Source organism: Camelus dromedarius, chromosome 29 (assembly GCF_036321535.1).
Source record: "Camelus dromedarius isolate mCamDro1 chromosome 29, mCamDro1.pat, whole genome shotgun sequence".
In the NCBI taxonomy this organism is placed as follows: Eukaryota; Metazoa; Chordata; class Mammalia; order Artiodactyla; family Camelidae; genus Camelus; species Camelus dromedarius.
In genome coordinates, this window is record NC_087464.1 from 17987650 (window position 1) to 17994789 (window position 7140).

General features: G+C 45.9%; 1 long non-coding RNA gene across 1 annotated transcript in view; it reads right to left on the reverse strand.

Moving 5' to 3' along the window:
- Window positions 1-7140, reverse strand: part of LOC135319568 (uncharacterized) — a 28864-nt gene that overhangs the window by 13449 nt on the left and 8275 nt on the right. The window contains exon 5 of the long non-coding RNA XR_010378296.1: window positions 3195-3283. This is a non-coding gene — a long non-coding RNA (uncharacterized LOC135319568). The remainder of the gene's footprint in view (window positions 1-3194; window positions 3284-7140) is intronic.

The following is a 7140-nucleotide window of genomic DNA, read 5'->3' on the forward strand; positions in this document are numbered from 1 at the left end:
GTGTTTCTCAGAGTGTAGACTGGAGACAGTCTTGAGGACTTCCTGAGTATAGTCAAGCTAAGTGACTCTTGGGAAGGGCCCTTTGCTTTCAAAGCTCATCAGGTCAGTGAAGAAACTGGAAGGAGGCTGGCCATGGACTGAGCAATTGTAATGAAGCTCCAAACAACATGCACACACCTCGAGCTGATCATTTTGTGTTTAGGCATTGCCATCCTGGAGCAACTCCTGGTGAGCACACAGGAGAGAATTATAAGGATGTTCATTTCAGCATTGTTTGTAGAGGTGAGAAATTAAAAATAACTCTGAGATCTATTAGTGGAGGAATGAAAAGTAAATTGTGGTATGGTCATACAGTAGAATGCTCTAACGGTGAAAATGTTCTCCTAATTTCTCGCTATTTTTTTTTTCTTCTTTGGAGTTTCAGTTTCTTGAATTTCATGCTGTCCTTCCTTGAACTTTAAAAAAAAAATTTTGCTGGAAAATATATTGGAATAATCAATCATCTGGGATGCATGGATGGTAAATGTTCTGAGTTCTTGCATATCTGAAAATGTCTTATTGCCTTTACAATTTACTGGCAGTGTGGCAGGGTTTAGAATTCTAGGTCCAAGATTCGTTTCCTTGCTAACTATTTTGTATGTATGTTTTCCAGGATTCAAACATTGTTAATGTTAGATGACAGTTCTGTCTCTTGTTCTTTTGTAGGAAATCCCAAAGATCCTAGGATTTCTTGTTTATATTTAAAATTATGAAATTTTCCCAGGATGTGTCTATCCAGATTTTAATTCAGTTCAACCTCACTAAATGCCAGGCACTGTTCAAGGTGCTGGGCTTCACTGGACAATGCACAACTCAGGCAAAGATTCCTGCCCTCCTGCCGCTGACAGTTTAGCAGGGGGGACAAGTTGTAAATAATAGGCATGGGCCTCCTCACAGCAAAGTAGCTGGGTTCAAGGAAGGGCACCATATGAGGGGAAACTCTAATGGGCAAGCTCTTATAAGCTTTTGTTTAAAGGATGCTTTCTGATGTCCCATTGGCCAACGCAAGCTGGCCACATGCCAAGTCCAGAGTTCCTGTGGTAGGGGACTACAAAGGGCATGAACACTGAGAATGTGGTTCGGGGGCCTCCCAAGTAACAGCTCCCAGGGTCTTCTATGTATCCTTCAAATCTCTGGTCTACTAAAAGTACCTTTTCTGGTTTTAAGCACTATATTGTTTATTTTTTAAAATGTGTTTATTGGCCAGTTAATTATGTTAACTATTCTTACGCTAACTATTTTTATGTTAATTCTTGAATCAGAGGTTGAAAAGATATCTAAGGAGGAAAAGTAAACGTCAGGGAAGTCCCTCACTCTCCCCTCAGTCAGTTCTGTCTAGCCCAAACCCTGACATGCGAGATCTTTTTGTTATACCTCAAGAGCAGTCTGAATGATGCAGCAGCCTCTGGTCTGCTGGTCCCACGCTCATTCTTTTCATGCAAGAACATCAAATTACTCTGCATCTGTTTGCCTGCCAAACCATAGTGCTCTGTCCTTACTTATCAACCTAGAATATTTCTTCTCTCTTGCCAGCCACTATAATTTCAAACTCTCTAATGCCTCATCTGTATTAAAATGTTATATGAAATAATATTCACAGAACATTGCCTGAAGGATATTCATAAATACCCTTTGATCAGAGCTGGCAGATTGATTTCAGTTGGCAAGTGAGAAGAAGCCTATTGGTGTGGGAAGGTCTATGAGGTGACATCCAGTCTCCACGGGAGAGAGTTTCAGTGGTCATTGCTGATGTCTGCCCTGGGCTTGGACTGGGAGTGATGGAGTGCTTGCCAGGAAGGTATTTCCACTCCTGCCCCCGGATTTTGTAAAATTTATCACTGAACCAAGCCAAATCTTCAGAGAACTGCTTATCTTTGTGGAATTCTTTTGGCTCCTTTGCACTGAGTGGCTCTTGGCAATATGCCAACTACCTGCACTGAAAATGTACTGAGAGACAACTGTTCAGAATTAGATTCTATTTTTATTGTAGGACTGTTGCTGAGGACATACTATATGACACAGTGTTCCCTTTAAAAGGAGCCATGAGAAAGCTCTTCTGGGCAACTGATCTGTTTTTATCTTATGGACATCGTGAATGTTCTAACATTATGTTCCCCTCCTTGCTTTGGTTGCTAGGAAACCCAGGGCTATGGTGCAGACCTCATCTAGCAACTGCGGAAGACTTTTTGACAAACATTTGCTCTCCCTTCAGTTAGCATTTATTGAGCATCTGCTCTATGCTTAGCCCTGCCCAAAATATCCATGTTAATCATTGTAGCCCTTGTCTGGGCACTCCTGGCCAAAGAAGACAAGCCCGGTGCTTAATGTAATATTGTTTAAGGTAACTTAATATTTCTTTGAGTGGACTGGTCACTATCTGGTCCCTTCTCTGGGCAGGATTCTAGTAATCCACCCACTAAGGTACACCACCCTTGCCCGGGTCACTCTCAGGTCATGTTTTCTGTCTCTGTGCACCCCACATATCAATCTATTTGATTGTCCCTAGCACATTCATCTAGAGAGTCCAGCCTTTCATGAGAACATGAACACAACTTTTATCAGAAGAATAAAAAAAAAAAAGGAAAAAAGGGGAGGGGGGAAGAGGAGGGGCAAATTAGAGATACGGGATTAACGGATATAAATTACTATATATAAAATGGATACGCAACAAGGATATATTGTACAGCACAGGGAGTTATACCCAGTATCTTGTAATAACCTATAATGGAGTATCAGCAACAATTACTGAATCACTACGCTGTACACCTGAAACACACACAGGACTGTAAATCAACTATACTTCAATAAGAAAAAAAAAAGAAAAACAGAAAGACAGAGGAAAACAGAAGCATGTGACAGGGGAAGAGTGTGAGAGCACTGGGGTGGGGGGCTAAAGAGGGCGCAGCAGGCTGACATCTCCTTTGCTCTTCCCGAAGAGCCTCTCTGTGCTCCCTCAGTCCCTGCCCAGCAGCATTCTTCCTTAGTTCCTACCTCCTATGTGACCAAGTTCCCTGATGTTTTGTTTTCATTTCTCTTCCATGGCAGAAGCAGGCATGGTAAGGGGTCCTTCAGTTTAATTCCTAATAAGTTAAATCTTTTGAGTCAACACACAAAAAACTGCGTCTTTCTCATGAGGGAATGGGCAGTGTACAGACCTCCATGTGTCTATTTTTGCTTCCTGGAAGCTTGCAGTCAAATTTCACAGCTGCAGTATTAGCCTTCATGACTTGCACGATGGATGGTCCTAAAAAAAGCCAAAAACCGAAAATCAAAAACCAAACAACAACTTTATTGTCTGAATGCCTTTAATTTTAACTCATATCCAACCCTTTTCCAAAAGCATGGGAACTTAATAATTATTGATTTGTATGGAACAGAACTCCAGACTCAGCCTCCTAAGCAATCAGTAAACTAGCCGAATCTGTAGGGTGTCTACCCACCATTTCTGAGGTGCCCAGTGTGGTGCTTTGCTGCTGGTTGGCTGTGGCATCACGGGTATAGTGACTTACGTCAGAAAACCTGAATTCAGGTTCACCCTTTCTTAGCCCTTTGACCTTGGGCAAGCTATCTCACCTTTTTGAGCCCCTGTTTCTTCATCTATAGGTGGCTCCACATTCTTCAGAGAGCTCTTGTGAAGACTAAAGGAGAGGATGTTGATGGAATTCCTTTATAATCTACAGCGTACTCCAGTGCAGGAGAATGAGATTACATTCATTGGTTTGTGCCCTCTCCGGAAATCTCGGGTGGGGTCCTATCAAACCGTCTTCTCGACTACAAGCAGTTGGATCACTCATATTTTCAGCATTAAGACAAATTGTTGTCAACAAAATCATATAATCTCCGATATGCAAATCACAGTACCCCAAAGCTTTGCCATGGCCCTTGGATCCCTTGCAGACTCCTAGGGAGCCGCTCACAGGGTTGGGATGTTGGATGTTTCTGTCATCAAGTTCGATGCCCTTGGGCTTCTCTGCTGGTGCAATGCTCACCAGCCCATCTCAGTGGCCTCTGTTACCATTCTCTTCAACTCTACCCTCTTCCTGGGACATTGAATTCACCCTAGTATTTCCAACCAGAGCAAATAACTTGAAGTTCATCAAGTGACGTGTTCTCTCATACATGTCTGCCTTCAATATGGGTTGTTTCCATTTCCTGGAAAACCCCCACTATTCCTTGTCTGCTTCGTCGGCTTCTACTTGTTCTGCAAGGCTGGTCTAAAGCCTCACCTCCTCTCTGAAACTTTTCTTGACTCCTCCAGGCAGAATTGGTGGTTCCTACAGCAATTTGTACAAAGATCTTTTATCGCCTTGCATGCTAATCATTTACCTATGTTTTTCTCACACTAGACTGTAGGCTTCTTGGGCAAGACATGTCTGTAATTCATCTTTGTGTGACCCCTTCTTAGAACAATGCTGGAAACATGGTAGAGTCTCTGAGGATGTTTGAGTAAGTATTAGTGACTTGATTATCATACACATTCTTACAGTAGCAGAGGGCATAATTGAAGCCAGGTCAATATGATAGGAGGAATAAGTCTAGAGCTGTGAAGTCCAAAACAGAAGCCACTGGCCACATGTGGCTACTGAGCACTTGAAATGTGACTAGTCTGAAATGAGATACTGTAAGAGTGAAACACACACAAACTTTGAAAGACTTAGTCCTAAAAAAGAATGTAAAGTATCTCATTAATATCTTTGACATTGTTGACCATTAGAAAAAAAGATAATCTTTTGGACATATTATGTTATATAAAATATTAAAACTAATTTCACCTCTGTCTTTTTACCCTTCTAAATGTAGCTAGTAGAAAATTTAAAACTACACACGTGGTTCACATTTGTGGCTTGCATTATATTTCTGTCAGACGATGATCTAGAGCATTCATTCATTGAACAAATATTTCTTGAACAGCTGCTCTACACAGAGACTAATCTAAGTGATGGGAACAGAATAGTAAACAGATGGATAACTTTCCTGACCTCGGGGAGCTTACATCGTAATTAAGAGAAAGACACACAGAACAGGAAGCAGATGTGTAAGCAAGATAATTTTGGACAGTAAAAGAAAAGTACTATGAAGAAAGCAAAGTGAGGTTCTTGATAGAGAGGGTGGGCGAGGTACAGGAGGGCAGCCAGGTCTTCTAGAACAGGTGAGGTCAGGGGCAGGAAGATGAGGGAGGAGGCTGGGACATGGAAGATAGTAGAGACCTGAACTGAGACAGTGATGGGCAGACAGGGAGGAGCAAACAGACTTGATGGGCAGAACCGATGTGGACACCCTGGTTTCTGGCTTGGATGGCCAGGCGAATGGTGGGTGGTGCCACCAGGTGAGATAAAGCTGGAGTGGTCATGAGGCTATTGAGGAGTTCTGTTTTGGCCATGTTAAGTGTGAGGTGCCTGTGGAATCCCAGGTAGCAGCACTGAGGGGAGACATTAGTGCTGGGAATGATAATTTGGGATCTGTCAGCATTAAAACTGAACGTGGATGGGAAAGGAAAGAGAGAAGATGGCAAATGGAGAGAAAGCTCAGGTCCAGGGAGCACATTTCTAAACTGGATAATACATGAGCATGTGTCTAGGCTGAGGGGAAGGATTGAGGGTAGCTAGAGGAGTTCAAGGTATAAGAGAGAAGGCAAGATTGATGCAGCAAGGTTTGGGTCGTGATGGAGGGGTTGGGCTGGCCTTGGAGACTGGCTAGCAGGAGAGAAAGGGGTCTCGGAGGAGGTGTTTGTTGTTGGGGAGGAGAAAGGAGTTTAAGGAGCTGGTAAAGGTTAGGAGTAGTTGTGGAAGAGGGCGATGTCCAGGTCACAGGTAAGGACATCTTGTGGGGAGGCTTCGGATATGTCACAGTTTGGGCCAAGGCTTTATCATTACTTTCTTAGAATTGGAGGAGCCACTAAGAAGGGCCAGGGCCAGGGACTGGGAGAGCTGGTTTTGGAAAAGTTGGGTGGCCCTAGGGAAGTTCAGAGCCTCTTTGCCACTTTTTCCTCATCTCTAAAATGAGCAGAATGGTCTCTTCAACTCTCTCGTTATAAGGACGCTAAGTACCTGTGCCTTGAGCTGTTCACTGTCTGAAACTCACTTCCCTTCCCTTTCCCAGCCAATAAGAGGAATCCTGGCTCTGTCCCAGGGGGCTTACTGGGGCTGCTCCCCAACACAGTCAAGAAGCCAGGGCAAGCCTGGCACACATTATTCCCTGTAACCAGTGGGCATCTGTCTGACAGTAGTGTGAGAGCAGAGCCCTCATCTCCCGGTCCTTGTACCCTGTACGGCCTAGAGCAGGCTGGCTGGTCGTAAGCTGGCTTCCAGGAACGCTACCTGGAATAGAAATAAATACCGTTCTAGTCTCTTAAATCATTGTACTCCTCCAAGGGCCAGTTCCAATTTAAAAATGGGAATTGCAGGCTGTAACAGTGTGCTGAACAGTGCAGGGAAGCACTTCGTGCCTATTAACTTATTAAATCTCGCAATCACACTAACATGGGTTATCCACATTCGGTAGAGAAGGGAAAAAACAGAGGTTAAGTAACTTGACCAAGGTCAACAGCTGTGAGTGAGCAGAGGGGTTTGAAGTGGGATTTGGATTCAGCTCAGGAGCCCTGCTTGCTGCCGGCTGTTGGCTGCTCCAGCGGAGAGCTTCCAAGGCTTCAAGATCATTTATCCCTTCCCGTCCCCGGGCCGAGGGTTTCCCACGTGGATGATCTCGCGGGCCCTTCCCGCTCTGACACCCCGGGTCTGGCTCCACCCTTTGCTGGCCCGCAGGTCGGCCCAGCGCCTCTCCAGGTCGTCGATGACAAGCTCCCGGCTGCGCCCAGTGCCGGCGCTCCGCGCCTGCCCCCCGGCCGCCGTCTTCCCGCAGAGTGCGCATCTCCGGAGACACCTGTCCCCGGGCAGAGGGCTGTCGCCGCTCCTCGGCGCCGCCCCGCGCTCGCAGCGGAGCCCCAGCGCCCCTGGGCGGGAGGATAGCGAGGGCGCCTCCCGGGACTGCGCCGCGGCCCTGCGCACCCGGCGGCGGCGGCGGCGGCGGCGGCGGGCGGACGCGCCGAGGGGGCGCTGCTGAGGGCGCGGCGCGGAGGGCGCGGGGGACGCGCGGGGCGGGGCG